This window comes from Cololabis saira, chromosome 14 (assembly GCF_033807715.1).
Source record: "Cololabis saira isolate AMF1-May2022 chromosome 14, fColSai1.1, whole genome shotgun sequence".
NCBI classification, from domain to species: Eukaryota; Metazoa; Chordata; class Actinopteri; order Beloniformes; family Belonidae; genus Cololabis; species Cololabis saira.
In genome coordinates, this window is record NC_084600.1 from 3,422,325 (window position 1) to 3,438,830 (window position 16,506).

Sequence of the window (16,506 nt, forward strand, 5' to 3'; positions counted from 1 at the left end):
AAAAAAATAATTTATAAAGGAACAAACAACTAATTTCGAGTTATTTAGAAAGGTGGTCTGTACCAGCAAGTTAAAGTTCTTATTTTTAACAGGTCTTTAAGGGTGTTTAATAGCACATTGCCATATTAACAAGACCTTTTAAGATAATTCTTGATTTTTCTTTTTTTCTTACCAATTAGTCTGTAGACAAATACTTTTATATGCCTGTGTGGGCTTTATGTTTACAGAAGAAAGTTAGGGGACATTTTGGTGTTTTGTGCAGTAGCATCCATCCATCCATTATCTATCCCCCTTTATCCTCTGCAGGGTCACGGGGGTCTGCTGGAGCCTATCCCAGCTCATCACAGGCGAGAGGCAGGTACATATACATGTATACAAACAACCAGTCATACTCACACTCAAACAATTTAGAATCACAAATTAACCTACTATGCATGTTTTTGGACTGTTGGAGGAAGCCGGAGGGAACCCACACAGGCACGGGGAGAACATGCAACCAACAGAAAGACCTCCGCCTGGCCAGGGAGTGGAACCGGGAACCTTCTCGCTGTGAGGCAACAGTGCTAACCACCAAGCCACCATGCTGCCCTGTGTAGGAGCAGTGGATGGAAATTATGAATGAAGCAGCTTTGGACTGAAAGATGAGACTTGGTGTCAAAATGCACCATTAAGTGATTTCAAACTTGTGTTTTGCAGTTTTTTTTCATTGCCCGACCTGAGCAGATAAAGTCCTCTGGGTTACAATAATTGATCGTTGGACTCCACTTACACCATAACATAAACAGTGTTCAGTTTCCCTGCCAAAATATTTATCCTTTATTTTCCATCAAAAATGGGCCGTGCTTAAATGCTACACTGGTTCACAGCTCAAGTCAACTTCTTTAGCGTGTGTTTGTATCAGAACAAGAGCTACGTAAATAAGCAGTTCATTTATTGTGATGCTAACTAAATTTAAAAATAAAAACTGCCCCTGATCAATGTGAATTATAATGGTCTGTTGATCTAAAGTTTTTATAGGGATTACAGTTGTGAAACTTTGCTGTCACTAACGGTGTGTGTAACTCTTTTGATATGCTTGAAATTGTTGTTGTGACTTCACTTTTATATTTCTATACTTAAAATTGACTTAAAATTGAACTATATGCAATAACCAGCAATACATTCAAGTCAATGCATTATTATCTGATAATAATGATATGTATTTTTTTTAATGACATGACAGATTAGACATGTATTTACAAGTGGTTATGCTTCCGGGTAAAAATTTGTGCTCCAACATATTGGATTCTTGACAATTCCTGTAACTGCACCAGACATTCTAGAAGCATTCCAAAAGCCACGTAAGGCTTTTTTTTTTTTTTTTTTTACAAAAGTGAGACTTTAGAAGCCACGTCAAGCTGATTGGATGTGACAGCAAGGATGTCAAACAATGGAATGGCAGACAGAATTAAATACATTTTGAAAATATACCCACTTTGCAGACTATGCATTCTATAGGTATCCTATGTTACCTGATCAATATGACCGGTGACACCAGGACAGAAATGAGCCTGTCTCAGGACTGATACTACAGTACAGTATGTACAACTTTTCCATTATACAGTTTTCAACTTGACTCGACTCTCATCACCTCAGTCTCAGTTATTTTCCATTACAGTTTAGTATCATTTCATGGGAAAGGTGGTCCGAAACACATAGTCCCATCAAACCCCCTCTGGACACAAGGCACAGAAATGGGTGGACCTCCTTGTTGCAACACAGAGTAAGTTTGCTTGCTATTTTCTGCTGTACCAAAGTTTAATTGCATAGCAAATATTGTGGTCACTGTTGCTGGGATTCAAATATTGCAGGTATGAAGGAATTGCGAGTTGTTGTCTGCAGCCTGGACGTTTGAATAAGGAAGCGGGAGATTTTATCCAACAGACAGTGGCAGCGCGAACGTCTGTTTGGTGATCCAACTCTGAGGTGCAGATGTTCATAAACCTGGTGGCTGAGCAGAGAATTAAAAAGGGATCTAGACGGGCGATAAGGAACGACCAGATCTACCAGGCGCTCTGTTTGGCGCTCTGTTTTTCTTCTAAGCCGCTCGCGGCTACAAGCTGATTTCTCATCAGCGCCGACACAAACAAACGTGTTGCGCAATCGAGTAAGTCACAGCAGCTTCACCCCAACCTGCCCACTTCTCACCACTTCTCATCTGGGTGTTTAAAAACAAACGAGGACGAGGCGAGTGGAGGCGGGACAAGCCGGGACAAGGCGTGACGAGTAGGTACTAGTGGAAAAGTGCCATTAGAATCCCGGCCAAGTAGGTGCGAAAAAAGGAGCTACTAACCTGTACTATCACCTAGTGGAAAACCCTTAAAAAACAGAGCCGTGATGATGATGGTGAAACAATCAAATAAATTAATTCAAACAAGCGCTTTTGAAACATTCATGGAGTGACACAGAACTAGTGGCTACAGAGGTGGGCTTGGGTCTGGAGGACCCAGGTTCAAGCCCCAGAATGACAACCAAGATGAACCACCTTGGGCCCCTGAGCAAGGCCTTAACCCTAATTGCTCCATGGTGTGTGTGTCTCATATGTAAGTCACTTTGGATAAAAGCATCTGCTAAAATGACTGTAGTAGTAGAATAAAAATGCTACACAATGCACCTGCTTAAATCCCGGAGTGCTGCTCGATAGGTCCAATACTACTGAATGCCGTTACCAACAGCCTCCCAGGTGTTTTACGTTGTAATACTTGTTTTTTATCAGCTCTTTGCAGTAATTCGGAAGCTAAAGATTTTTCACTGTTGGACAATTAAGAAAACACACACACACACACACACACACATGCAGTAATGCAACCCTTAGAGAATCATTGATTTTCAACCTATACAGTAATACTTATCCACCCACTCCTTCAGCTCGGTGCACGCAGGCTGAGTATTGAGGCTGAGATGTCCAAATGCCCTCAAGTGTTTAAGAGTACCTTCTTAATCCAGATTCAATGTCAAATCTTCATACTGGTTTGACGAGCGCATCAGTCAGGTAAAATGTATTTCTATAGCACCTCCAATAGAAGAAACACTAGTATCATTAAACGAGGAAACTCAAGATTGAAAATTAAGAATGCATAAAATATATTTAAATAGGTTCAAGTATTAAAAAATAAGAAATGTACAAGTAAGTGCTAAGAGTGGAGAAGATAAATAGTAGAGTAGCCTATGTTGTCATATAACTTAAATGATATATAGATTCATAAATTAATTTACAGTAAAAACAAAACTGATACTTTAATTAAGAGCCATAGAGGTTTAGTCAAAAGTCAAATTAAGAACCATAAAAAAAAGAGGATTCTGTCTAAAAATCCCCACCATCTCTGCTGTCCTCAGGTATTCAGGGTCGGCTTTTCCACAGATGTGAGTTGCAGTAGTTAAAGGTCTAAATATATGTTTTAGTTCTCCCTATGGGGATAATTTTATAACCTGTCACAAGAAGACCCAGGGTCCATGGAGGTTCATTTAATGAAAACAACTCTAATAAATAAGACAATGACCACAGAGAGTTTTATGAAGTAATAAAAGGAAATTGTGAATGAAACAAGGAGCCAGGGCATGGGCTTTAAATTCAATGCAATAAATATGTGCTCTTCTTGTGGTTTCATTTAGCAATTGTGCAGTTGGGACCAGAAAGAGGAACATTGAAGTACTCTTATTTGGAGATTATACAATTATGGTGTAATGTCTATTTTGGCTTGAGGGATATTTTTTTAGGTTATAAAATCCACTCTTTGTAAAATATTTTATACGAGTCTGGAAACTGAACTGTGATTCAAACATGACGACCAAGTGTTTTTCTTGATTGCCTGATTTCTGTGCCAAGGCTTAAAGTTTTAGGTTCAGATTTTTTCTTCTGATCTTCAGAAGCATTTATCAGGAATTTAGCTTTGTCTTTATTGAGCTGGACATTTTTGCTATCTATTGCTTTGCATCTAAAGCAGAGTCATAAAGGTTGTTGAATGGACTCAGGCTATAAGGAAACAGAGCAAACTAAAGATTTGTGTGAAGGGCAGGCATGCAATATAATAATGATAAAAACCTAAAACTACCTAACACTGAGCCTTGAGGGACACAATGAATATGTATGCGTTTTTAGATGTACATTGATCCGTACTATCAAAGAACTCTCTGTCCCCAAAATATGATTCAAACCACTGTTACAGAATACTAGAGAAGCCAACCGGGCTGTGGAGTCAGTCAAGAGGAATGGAGGGGTCTAGGGTGTAAAATGCAGCACTTAAATCAAGCAGAACTGAGACAATTTTTGCATATTAAGCCTTGAAATTATGTACAATCTTAACAAGTGCTTTCTCTGCACTGCGGTTGCCGTGAAGCCTGGATTTTTTCAGAGATGCTGTGAGTGTTCATAAAATAATTCAGCTCATTTAGAAACAGGTTTTTTCTAAAGAATTTACTTAAACAGAAAAACTCAACTAACCTTAACCCCTAATCCCTGATCCGTAGTTAAGTAAGGATATATCTACATTGTTTCTATTTAGAAAGGGCTTGAGCATGGTGGTCTTAAGAGTAGTAAGATATGGGTATCTGTGGAGAGTAATTTACATTTGAAAGTATATCAAAGATAAGTCCATCTCCATATTCTAATCCTAAAAAGGGTCAGGAGTCTGCTATTGCCTGTCCCAGCACATTGCAGGCGACAGGCAGGGGTACCCTCTGGACAGGTTGCCATTCCATCACACATCACACCACATATACAGACAAACAACCATACATATTCAGACATCTGCACGAGCAATTTAGATTTACAGAGTGACAATTTGCACCAGGGTACAAATAGCAAGCCCCCACTAGCTGAGCTATTCTCACCCTGTTGACATATGAAAACAAATGCGTTGCCCATGCCCACGTGCACCAACGTGTCTGCAAAAGAAGGTGCTTCTTCACTTGCCCATGCGCATGTGCACTCTAAAATTGGAACAATTTTTGCTCTCACACTTTCGTATGAACAAATGTTGCTCTTACTGTATGTCATTGTAAGATATTTTGAAGAGATTGAATTGAGTTTATCAAAAGTGGTGCAAATACCTGTCAATCACAGTTTTTATAAATCATTTTTTACATTTTTTTTCTAATAATACATGGGTGCAAATAGCATACTTTGATATTGGTAGCAGGGTGTAAATAGCCTATGCATCAGTACTTGCACCCGGGTGTAAATGGCCTAAGCCTTAGATTTATCAGTCTAATTAGGGCCGAGCACTGACAGTGCGAAGGCCCTATTGTATCTGTAGGAATTTTTTTCCTCGTTTTAATTTTTCTCGTTTTTATTTTTCAGACGAAATGAGGGCCTTTTTGCCCCCCTAAACGTGCCCCAAAAGTCCCCAAATTTTGCACGCAAGCCAGGCCTGGCGAAAAATTTGATATTTAATGGTTTGCATTAATGTGCGTGGCAAAATGGCTCAACAGCGCCCCGTAGAAAACTTTGTGCCTCAAGCACCAAAATACGGTTTGACGTACATGCACGGAAATCGGTACACACCTGTATCATATCGCAACTTAAAGAAAAGTGTCTTGGTGCCATGGCCAAAATGAACAGGAAGTCGGCCATTTTGAATTAATTGTGTAACTTTGGCGCAATTTATGCCATTTCTTCGGCTGTTAATACGGCCTGAACCGTAAGATGCACCCAGGAGTGTTATACATCAAAATGTGCATCTCCATCCTGCGACGACGGGCATTACTTTTCTCAGTTAAAAGCGTTACTGTAGCAACGCTAGACGCCAAAAAGCGCGCCCCCCCCTTCATCTGATTGGTCCATACAGATAAAACTTCGTGCCTCAAGCCCCACAATATGGTTTGACGTACATGCACGAAAATCGTTACACACCTGTATCATGTCGCAACTTAAAGAAAAGTCTCGGCTGAAACCGAACAGGAAGTCGGCCATTTTGAATTAATCGTGTAATTTTGGAATATTTAAGCCATTTATTCGGCCGTTAACGCGGCCCGAACCATAACGTGCACCCAGGTGTGTTATACATCAAAATGTGCATCTCGATGCGATGAAGCGCATTACTTTTCTCAGTCAAAAGCGTTACCGTGGCGACGCTGGATGCCAAAAAGCGCGCCCCCCCTTCATCTGATTGTTCTTGTAAGCTGCCGCTTTCTCCTCTCTCTCCTAAGCAGGAATTGCTGAAACCAGGTGAACAGATCCTGATTCGGGTGAAACGAAAAACATGGTCATCACCCCGTTGGGACGGCCCCTTTGTTGTCCAGATCGCGACACCAACAGCAGTAAAGGTGGCTGAACGATCTACGTGGGCTCACCAATCACAGTGCAAGCTAGTAGAAAACTTTCCAGACTCTGAGTAGGCCGGAAGTCGGACGGTATCAAAACCTTTGTCTGCTGAAGAACTCATCTGACGCCTACTCACCAGCCACGGGTCAGTGCCCCCTTGCACTGCCATCATGAGAGTTCCACTCATCATCATGGTCATTGTGGCCCTCCTGACCACAATCTGGTTCTTAGTGGAACAGACTGGAGAGGAGCCCCGAGAGATGGAATAAACTTTTTCCACTAATGAGATGTTGTTAGGAATTGTTCCTCAAAACTCTTTACTTACATTGTTTTTGTAATTTGGGAACACTGCTGTACGTTCATCCCTGATGAAACTGGTGCTGAAGGTAATGTTACCAAAGCTATAGCCGAATTACGTCAGTTGGCCAAAGTCGTGTCAGAAGACAGTCGCTCAGCAGGCACCACTTTTTGGTCCTGGCTGACCTCTTCTGAAGTCTATTACCGACAACTCCAACAAACTCTAACTGATGACAAGGATGTTTATGATGACACTGGAGTGTAAACTGTTTCATTTTGTTTTCTGTGAAATGTTTTAAGCTTGTATGTGTCTTGGCCATGAGTGATCGCTCACTAGGAGGGTCAGAGAGGAGTTTTGCCCCATATAGCCTGGGTTTTCGCCTCTCCCTTGACATATATTTACTCGTTAAGTGCGTTATAAGCTCCCCTTGCTATTTCTTAAATGTTTGACCTTAATATGATACTATCCTAAGCCTAATGGACGGATATTAGTTGAAGTTTCAAAAGGACAACAGGAGGAAATTGTGAGGTTAATTAACCTTTAAACTTTATTTTTGTCCTCCTGAAGACTGTCACATGCTTTGTTAACAGATGTCACGGCAGCCACTCCCTGATCTAATGTAATGTCAGGACTCAATCACACGTTATCACTTCCACCCATTGTCTACTGTTCACTGTTCACTGTCCATATTTGGTCAGTTCTTGTCAAGTTTCTCAATAAAAGCATTTTCGGAGAATACTTTGGGAAGCATTTGCTGAGAGCCCCTGTTGCCCTGCTCTCCCCCTTCTGCAGAAGTGCGTTAAAACCATTCCAAGGCAGTCTCTGTTGTCTTTCCTCGTTACGAACTTATGTAATGTTGATTTAGACCTAACACCCCTTCTTCTGAATGGTTGATATGGGATAGTTCTTATTTTCTGCAATAACTTTTGAATGTTTTGACATAAAGACTTGTGGGTGGTGTCATCGGACATGGTTTTGAGTCCTTGAACATAATTGGTGCAAATTAGCCTCCCCCCTTCATCTGATTGTTCAATATTTGATAGTTCCTACTTTCTGCCATAACTTTTGAATGGTTTGATATAGAGAGTCATGGGTGGTGTCATCTGACTCGGTTTTGACTCCTTCAGCTTAATTGGTGCAAATTAGCCCCGCCCCATCTTCTGATTGGTCGATATGTGATAGTTCCTATTTTCTCCAATAACTTTTGAATTGTTTGACATAAAGACTCATGGGTGGTGTCATCAGACATAGTTTTGAGTCCTTGAACATAATTGGTGCAAATTAGCCCCGCCCCTTAATCTGATTGGTCGATATCTGATAGTTCCTACTTTCTGCCATAACTTTTGAATGGTTTGATATAGAGAGTCGTGGGTGGTTTCATCCGCTAAATGTCCAGGCCTGAAGAATCTACATGCAAGTCATACAAGCGCTTCCACTGCAGCCTGAACGTGCACAAGGGGGCGATGGCCCGTTCATCGCTGCTTGCAGCTTTAATTAACACATGTTTTTGGAGTGTGGGAGGAAGCCGAGTACCCGGAGAAAACCCATACAAGCATAAGGAGACCATGAGAACTCCATAAAATAAGACTATAAGAGAACTAAAAAAAAAGAGGTGGATCTCAAACAAACATGGCTGATTTCAAGAAAATAGCTAAACTTTTCTCACACATTGTAATAACTTGATCCTAGTCTTGCTATAATTAATTCTGGCTGTTTGTGTTTAATCACAGCCCCAAACTGACAACAGGTGAGCATTAGAGTGTAGATCCACTGACAGCTTAAAAACATTGCCCCTTTGGCTTAATCCATTTTCGTCACAATGGTTTGATGCACTGCCTGCATTAATACTGATCCATTAGTCCTCCTCACACTTTTCAATTTTTAACCTTGCTCAAGAACAAGACCCTGCGACGCATCACCCGGGGCGACAACTCACCTCCAACCTGGAAGAAGCAGTCCCCTTTTGTACCAAAGAACTGTTTCTTCTGTAGAGATAGTGACTGCAATCCATTATGAATCACAGTTAAATGCTGCTCTGACAGCAGAAAATCCAAATGTCATCACTGACCGTCCACAGGTTACATAAGGCAGATGCACAAAGCAATATCGAATAATTTCACTTTCACAGCAGACAGTAAAGAAAGCACTCAGACAGTACGAAATCAATTTGTAAAACACATTTTTGAGCAACACAGACTAATGCCGGGTGTACACTGCATTATACTGAGCTGTCACAGACAAAATATGACTATTGTGATGTGCAGTCTGGCATATTTCAAGCGAGCTTGTTTCACCATCTTGATGCCACGTTTGAGAACAGTGTTTAAAAAAAACTACAATGTTCACATATCTATGATTGACCTTACAGCTATTAAGATTCCGACATTCACATCCATATTAATGTCTCATTTATTCTTTAGTATTACATTACTGTGTAATTATGAAGTCGACATTTCTGTGATTTTTTTTTTTTCTACAACCAGAAAAATGTGTTCATTTAAGCTCATACATCTGCACAGAAGTTCATCCAATTTGCAAACAGATTTGATTAATATAGAAAATAAATTCAAGTTTACAAGTGGGACAAACCAAAACACTGGGTCTAGAGTGAGTTTTGCACTTCTTGTACAGGTAGATTAGCTTTATTAGTGAATTATTATGTTGTCTTGCTCTTTTTATTTCCTATGTTTGGCATTCACCACTTTATCCCCGCTCACAGTTAACATACTGCATCCACTTTCCTGAATTCTCCTAGCACTTTTGAAACCTGTCCTACCAGCAATTTGGTTAATGTGTATGTCTGTTTGGATATTTGCACACCTATCTTGTCCTTCAGGTTGTATAATGAAGCACATTCAACACAATCAAGCTTATTTAGCTGAAATGGTTGTAGAGGCTTTAGTGGTGGTTATAACATTCAGGCTCCTCTTCAAGCTTTGTGCTGAAAGAAATTCAAAATATCAAGAAATGCCAGCATGTACACTAGCATAGCTATCTTTCCATTTTGAATCATTTTGGATGTCCTTCTTTCTTGAGTCCAACTATTCCCAGCGCTCTCTCATCTCTTTTTATTTATCGTCCTGTCCTTCGTAACCTGGTGGGTTTTGCCCCTATTGGATAGGCTTAAAAGCAGATGGCGCTCAAAGGCTTTAAGGTTCTGAAAGGCACTGCTTCTGATTTGTGCTTATCTGGCTGTGAGTTGTCTTGCGTGATGCTGAAAACATCCAGGCCAGTGGTTCGTGTCTGTTTATGCATAGCACAGCTGACCTTTGGGAATCCAACCTCCTAGTCTGCTGCATATGGGACAAGCCGCCTGCCTCGAGTGCTCGATGGTGCAAGGCGTGTGCTGTAAACACACATTATGAAATACGAGCAAACTGATATCAATATTGTGTAGCATTGTCAACAAAATCGTGTGTCCTTATTGGGTACACGCTGGACATGGAGATAGTGGGAAACACACAATTATGAAAGAGGAAAAAACTGGGGACACACACACAGTCACAACACTGGAAACAAGAAAAAAACACTGAAAGAGGCTATCTAATGTCATGCTCTGTAACTCTGAACAGTATCTTCTGTTATCTGACTCTTCATGCTTACAGCTGTGGGTGTTAATGCTGTGTGTGCACTGTTAAAATTTACCAGCATTTCACAATAATTAACAGTATTATTTCACGGTAACTTGTTGTAATTAGGTTTCCCTGTAATATCCCAATGAATACCTGTAAAAAGTACAGTATCCTTGGATTTTACAGTATTTAACTCTTGTTTTACAGTAAAATCCTGCAATCTAAAACCTGCTGTTATATCACAACAAGGTCTGTAATATCACAGCAACACAGTAAAAAATGCAAGGATTTCACAGCATTAAACAGTATTATTACAGTGAAATATTGTGTTGAAATGCACCCTGGGAAGTCACATGACCTAACCGAACTACTATTTTGAACTGAAGGCGCCATATCCCACATTTCTCTTCTGGGCTGAATGGAGAAGGTAAGCAGCATGCGTGTTTGCAGCACTTACACCCATGTTATTTTAATATGATAATAATATTTACTTTCAAATGAACGTTTATTGCATGACACAGTTCATATTTTGTTACCAAGGGCCCGAAATTGTTTAAAGTTCTTTTACAGCATTTGCTAATAGTAGTAAGGTTAGTAATGACGAGAGTTTCGGTATAATTTTTTATGTCCCTATCACTGTTTAGACAAATGTAGTGTTTGTAAAGTTTATAAAACCAATGATGGGACAAAAATGACTAGTTATGTGTGCACATTTTTGTAATTAGTTAGTAAACCGGGCTAACAGTTAGCTGTTTAACTTTAATGACTTAGTGATTCAAACGGTCCATGAAAAAATATTTTTCCAGCGGATATCTTAGTTACAACGTTGTACGTTGTACTAACGTTGTACTAACGTTGTACTAACGTTGTTAGTTACCCTGTGATGCCCACTTCTAGGTGTGTCAGGTGGGGCCCAGCAGATTTGCCAGAGGGGGAGACCGAGGCAACGTTGGAGAATATGAAGAGGGATATGCTGAACATCTACTCAGGCATGCCATCTACTGTCTTTTTGGGTCATTTTGTTTAGACTTTAGTAATTGGTCAAGATCTGAACATTGTGTGTGTTGGGTACTAACAATGCATTTGTATGTCTGTAAACACAGAGGAAGGAATGAATGGGGCAGAGAGAGCAGAACCAATGATGGAAAAGACATACATCATCCTGCGGAAATACCTTAACAAAGAGCCTGCTGCAGCAATGTCTGAGATCAAACAGGAGTGGCCATTTCTCTTCTCTCAGAAATGCCTATTCTCACACTTTGGCCTCCTGACGGACGTCGATGTCCTTCAGAAGCTACAGGAGAAAATTAGTCGACGAGGACAGACCATCCTGGATTACTGTGCAACACTGGACAACCCCAAGATCCATGATGTTCTGGCCTGCTATGATCCAGACTCTGACAAGGCTGCCTGCATCCTGCTGCTCCTAATGTTGTACTTCAAATAACCGAAAGAGAGTTTGATGCTTGAAGTTGATGTAAGATTTTGTATTAGAATATTTAAAATGCAAAATGAGTGATTACATTATCAACATTTACCTTGTATGATATGCTACCTCTGACCAATGAACAATATTTATCCTTTATCCTAAATCCATGCCATTGTGTGTTACTATGTTACAGCCATGTGCCACTTCTGTGGACGTCAATACTTCAGAGCTCCCCAGCACCCCCTGCTCGATCATTCAAGGTAATGTTAATTTCATGTAGTATCGACATTTCTAACAAATTATTTTGTTTTCATTCTAGAAATCTACCCGATCACAATAAATAATAATTATTATAAGAATTACATTTGTATAGCCCTTTTTATCTGAAGCAGATCGCAAAGTGCTCATAACACATAATGTTGTATCTGTTCATTTCAGGTGACACGATGAAGCCCTCTGGGTGGCTTATATCCATCGAGGGACATGTCGTGATGGGCCCACACCCTTTCTTTTTGCACGGAGTAGCTGCTTTCTTCAGCAGCTGTTACGTCTTCAACCTTGAGTATCCTGCCACTGGATCATCGACACTGGAGTTCATTCAAAGGTATTTTATAAAGATCACATTTAATCTTCTAATTCACATTATAGTACAGGCTTCCAACTTAATGATTGTCTTCAGGTCTAAAATGCTGATAAACGAGGTACCTGAGGCTAGCCTGGTGAGACTATCCTGATCTCGCAAACTCATATTCAGTTTCGCTCTGCAGATCAGTATGGGTATCTACACGTTATGCTGACAAATACCTGCTGGTCCAATCACAGCTGTTTATTCTGTTTCGGGGCAGGCTATGTGATTTCGAAACGTCTATTGCAAAATGTGAATGTATTGAATGAAGTAGAGGAAATTTTCTTTAAAAGCAGAACAAAATCCTCTCAGATCCTTAATTGACAAGGATGTATTTGTCATACTTTGAACAGGGTTTAGTTTAATTTACTAACTGGTCAATTGCGTGAAGACGCATTTCAGTGGCGGCGCACGTTGATATGGCCTCTCATCAACCACTTGGCTACAACAAATTATGGTGACAGGAAGGTCTAACAAGTTTGGATTATAAATCTACCAGGGTTTGATGTGGGAAAAGGCACAGGTGAACACCTTGATAAATGTTGCCTGCAATACATATTGTAAGTCTGTTTTAAAACTGAAACTATCTTTGCTTATTAACAGGTGCTTCCTGGGCATCAAATCAAATCAAATCAAATCAAACTTTATTTTTAAAGCACCTTTCATACAAAAAAAATGTAACACAAAGTGCTTTTCATAAAACATAAACATAAAATGTATTAGTGCCCCCCCCCCCCCTCCCCCTCCCCCTCCCCGCACACACACAGATAGACACAAGCAGACACATGGTGCAGACATGGCTAGGCACAGAGGATCCAGGTGAGGAAACGGTAACAGGGAGCCGTCCACGCCAGGAGGTCTCATAGCCCGCAGCTAGAAGGGGGGGGGGGCCCACAGAGACCATCCCGGCCCGGACGGATAGAGGAGTCCACACCACAGCGGTGAAGCCGTGGTGCAGAACTCCACCACCATCCAGGCCAGAACCACCCCCAGGACGACCCCCTGCAGGCCAGAGTCACTCCCAGCATGGAGGCTCCCCATGAGGAAACACTGGAGCTAAAATCAATCCTGAAAGAGGCTCAAAGACCAAGAAGCGGACAACAATGAACCCTCATGTGAGCACCCTTTGGAGGAAACTTGTTGACTTTGAGTGGGCATCATAGTATTTTTTGCAGCAGTGTCAGGCTCAGTTTTGAGTAGCCTTGTTCTTTATGTAATTTTTTTTAAAGACAACTTTGCACTACAAGATTTTTACACAATGCTGTTGCGTGTGAGACTGAGAAGAGCGCCTGACTCCTTTACGACATCCCTTCATCGCTCTCCCTTCCTCTCTTACCTTGCCATGAAGGCCTCATGCCCATCCTGTCCATTACTGTTTTTGTGACAAATAGTAAATAGTTGAGTTGTGAGACAGGTAGTTGAATTGCAAGTTTGCACAATTTCTCTGCATTTTCTGCATTTTAAGGTGGCTTTTATGACTAGAAATTCAACTTTCTAGTCATAAAAGCCATCTTAAAATGCAGAAAATAAAGTTCTTGGCATCTGCTGTATTCATATTGTACATATTGTTCTGTAGTGCTGTACAATATTATTAAATATGCCATTGGGCTAACATTGACTTTACCTCAGAGTTGTTTGTTTACAATGTTTGTAAATTCACAGTAAATGGAAGCTTCTGCATTACTTTTACAGTAAATTACTGAACAATTTTAGCATGACTTCCACAGTATACATTGTAAATTCACAGTAAATTATTGTCAACTTGTACATTACTTTCACAGTACACAATGTAAAAGTACAGGGCCTTGTTGTAATGATGTACAGCAAAAGGTTGTAATTCTCCAGTAATGTACTGTAATATCACAGTAATTGCTTTGTCATTGAAGCTGTAAAGTTACAGTATTCAGTTGTGTTATTACAACAATGCATTGTAATCTCACAGATATAAATTACAGTAAATTTCTGTGATATATTTCACAGTATATTGCTGTAATCCTTACTGTGAAAGTAATGCAAAATTTATCCAATTATTTACTGTAAGTTCACAACAAAAAAATTTACAGTGTGGTCCTGAGGAAGTGTGTGGATAAACAGAATAAAATAAATACAAAAAAATAAAAAATAAAAAGGGAATATGCACATAATGTAATAAATATGGTGGTCTGCAAAAAAACTGATTTTTTTGTCACCAGACACAGAACCAAGAAGCCTGACTGATTGTGAACATGCAACAGGTTAAGTTGAAAATATATATTGCATTCAAATATGTATTACTAAACTATTGATTTTTTTTTCTCCTTTTTACCTCTGATGTCTTCATATTTTCTATTTTGGAACCCACAAAGGGAATGCTGGTCGGTGGAAATGAATGGCTATAAAACTAAAACTTCTTACAAAGAGATCTGTTAAACAAGAAGAATTCCGGTCGCCTAAGTACCTCAAATGCAACATGTGGGATGAATGAAATGTAAACAGCTCACTGAATGCACGTTTTCACACCAAGACCACAAACAAAAAAGGAAAACGGTTGTGTACTTTTTCTTTGATCAAAATACAATATTTGCTCCCAAACATGGAAAAGTGTTGTTGTTTTTGTAATATTTCCATTCTTATGGTATTCAGTCAATGGTGACAACCCCCCCCCAAAAAAACAAAAAAAACTATTATAACTTGTATACAACTTAACTGCTCACTTTATGTAGCTGTGCAAGATCAGCCTTAGTTATTCAGACTAATTAGATACTCTGTGACAGCAGAGGGAATATAAATGGTACAATTCAGCTAATATTTGTAAAAGGATGTTAATCTCTAAAACTATACTATGGATCGGGATTTACAGACCAGTAAAGCAACCAAACACATTTTCATGACATTTTAATGAAATGTCTCTGAGATGCTTTGGCCAAAACATCAAACAGATATTGTACAACAGCATATTCCAGCATATGTCAACTCAGAACAATTCACTGATTCACTTTCTTCAGATGTTCAAGGCTTTAAGTGACAGGATTATGTTGTGTCAGAGTTTCTTGATTCGGTAGTCACTTCAGACACCCAAATACATGCTCAATCATAGACATATTAAGAACAATGTTTGTAATTTAAATGGAAAACCATCTCTTTTACCCAACTGGAGTGCCTCAAGATATACAAACTACTATAAACCTTTGCCAGAATATAGTTTCAAAGGCTGACGAGAGAAACCTTATTTTATAGGAGCTTGGTAAAACTGTTTAATCTTTGTCCCAATGCCCAGTGTGTTATTAAAGCCATGACTACTGCCAGGGATTTTTTTTCTTTTTTTTTTTTTGTAATTTCACACCATTTTAAATAAATCCAGTCTGAGCCAGAAGGCGACGCCGTTCTCTAGAAAGATCTTTGACTTTGTAACATGACATTCAGCAAGTTTTCAGTGGAGGTGGTGACTAAAATATTCAAGGGACAAAGAGACGGTGACAGAAGAGAATATAAAACACAGAAGGAATCTCAGTTTGGTAATGCCCACTAATCATCTGTTAACATGATTTATTTCAATTTAAAACATATAACACCTTGTCAAGGACAATGGCAGCGAGTTGATTCCAAAAATAATCGCCGTGTTTGTATCTCTGAGCTGTGTGTGGGTGTAGAAATGTACTTTTTCTACATCCTGTGACACTTGCCGGGATTCAATTTTGTCCTCGTTTCTCGAGGTGAACAATGGCTCTATCCTACCCATACTCATGAATCAAAGATGATGAGAGTAAGCCATCTCCACTGATTGCAGGCAGAAAAATAGTTGAATTTAAATGCCCTTCAGAAACGTAAAGGTGGAGCATGGGCCACCATAAATGTAATTTGTTGGATAAGATATGGAGACCTGTGTGGGTGCTCGTGTTATTTGTGCAGCACTGGTCACAATGTGGGAACTAAACTTTTTACAAAGGCGTGTGTACGTGTGGAAATACAGGACTGTCTCAGAAAATTAGAATATTGTGATAAAGTTCTTTATTTTCTGTAATGCAATTAAAAAAACAAAAATGTCATACATTCTGGATTCATTACAAATCAACTGAAATATTGCAAGCCTTTTTATTATTTTAATATTGCTGATTATGGCTTACAGTTTAAGATTAAGATTCCCAGAATATTCAAATCTTTTGAGATAGGATATTTGAGTTTTCTTAAACTGTAAACCATGATCAATGAATGTAGCAATATTAAAATAATAAAAGGCTTGCAATATTTCAGTTGATTTGTAATGAATCCAGAATGTATGCCATTTTTGCATTACAGAAAATA

At 39.5% G+C, this 16,506-nt stretch overlaps 1 pseudogene; it reads left to right on the forward strand.

Annotated features, from left to right (window-relative positions):
* The first annotated feature begins 11,018 nt into the window (after positions 1-11,018).
* Positions 11,019-12,397, forward strand: LOC133460156 (uncharacterized; annotated as a pseudogene).
* Positions 12,398-16,506: the final 4,109 nt, after the last annotated feature.